The sequence below is a fragment of the Elephantulus edwardii genome, unplaced genomic scaffold, assembly GCF_000299155.1.
Source record: "Elephantulus edwardii isolate Elephantulus edwardi_28Jun2011 unplaced genomic scaffold, EleEdw1.0 scaffold00098, whole genome shotgun sequence".
Lineage (NCBI taxonomy): Eukaryota > Metazoa > Chordata > Mammalia > Macroscelidea > Macroscelididae > Elephantulus > Elephantulus edwardii.
The window spans coordinates 837,363-839,311 of NW_006399848.1; positions in this window are offsets into that span (position 1 = coordinate 837,363).

Below are 1,949 nucleotides of genomic sequence, written 5' to 3' on the forward strand. Positions count from 1 at the left end.
CCAATGAGATGGATCGATTCAATGACTGGGGTAATGTGAGTAGGTGTGTCAGAGACATTAAGGTTGGCACAGGATAGAGCAGAGTTTAGGGCTCTTGTACACTTTGAATTGCCAGCAACTCGACAGCTCATAACAACAACAAAGTACATCAAAATCTAATTTATGAAATATTTTGTTTAAAATGTTCTCTATTTCAAACTAAATATCAAATTTCCCCATATATTTTTTGTAAACCTAAAATTACCATTACTGTCCTGTCCCAATTATTTTAGATACATCTGCAGTATTATAATCCCTCTGGGAGATACAAAAGGTCACTTTTTTTTTCTAAGACATAATTATTCAACAAGACCTAATAAGTGTATTGCAAATGTGATTCTTATTATGCCTCTGAGAGAAAAATAACCCTTGAGATAGGTCCAGGAACAGGCTGTGTTTCATTTGCAATGTTAATGTATTTTGCCTCAGATTCAGCTGTGTCACTCCTGTGATGTTGGTCAGGCCCTAATGAGGTTTAGGTAATAGAGGAAGACACACATTCTCATTTTTCACTTCAGTCTAGAAATAAAAATTACATTAGCCATTTGTTAGTATTCCTTTGATAGTTTTCTCAGCCAAGCATTTATAAAATAGGCCTTGAATTTTGATACTACAACTCTTGATAGGCTTTTAATGATTCTTTTTCTTATCAACTAAATGAGATTGCTTAAGGAATATATAGTGAGTGATGCCCTTCAAGTGAAAAAAGAAAAAAGGTGACCACAAGTATTTCAGCAAGAATAAGACCAATGCTTTCTCTCCAAACTGAGGGGAAGAATTTGCTCCTATGATAGCCTCTGGTATAGTGCTCAGCCTTGACTATTACTGATGGAAGAGAATACTGAGATATTTCAAATCTGTATTAAAAATAAATGGATGAATAGTTGAATTCATGTTATGTCTTTAAGACATAGTCACCAATAGGAAGTTTCATAACAACTCCCTACCAATCAATTCTGACTTGTGGTGACCTCACGTGTTGCAGGGTAATTTCTATAACCTTCACAAAGCAGTTTGCCAAGGCCTTTTTCCCAGTGTGGTAAGTGGATGATCTTGAACCACCAACCTTTAGATTAGTGTTAAAACACTTAACTGTTCCAATAATAAACTCAATCCAAACTCACTGCCATTGTGTCTGTATCCACTAATGGCAGCCTTCTGTCTGGTTTCTAAGGCTATGCACAGCAGGAGGAGGAAGCGACTGCACATCTTTTTGCTGAGGAGCCGCTGGAGAACTGAAACTGCCAGAGATAGTCAGCCATTGAGTTAGCAGTTAACAGCACAGCTCGATACAATCCACACCAGCAGCTCCCTAGACAACAATAATTATGGAAAGAGCATCAAATTATTGTCAGAAGTGGAGGTGAGTCACATTAGAAACTCCAAATAAAACAGTATTTTAGTGTTTCACATTCCTATGTTCATCCCATCTGATTTTACTCTTGCTTATTATTGGCTTTAAAGAACTGAATATGTCTGATTCTGATATAATTACACATTGTAGATTTCATAGAATTGAGGAGGCTACGCATCTATTAATAGCTGTCTGTTCTTTACTAAACACAAATTGCTTGCCTTGGAGTTTATGGTCCTCCATGCCCTCACCTCAGCCTGACTTTCCCATCTGGATGCTTAACATTTACTGAAAGTTTATTATGATACTCTCAAACATCCAGTTATCTAAAGTCACTGTATGATTTTTACATCTGCACCTTTTCTCATACACTTTGTTTGCCCTGGAAAGATTTTCCGCTTCTCTCGCTCTGTTCTATTTTACAAATCAATATAAAATATCACCCTGGAAATGTTTTGATTCATTTCTCCAGCTGGATATCAGCATTTGTTTTATTGGGCTTATTGTGACATCTCTAAAGTCTGAAGCCAGGGATAGATAGATAGATAGATAGATA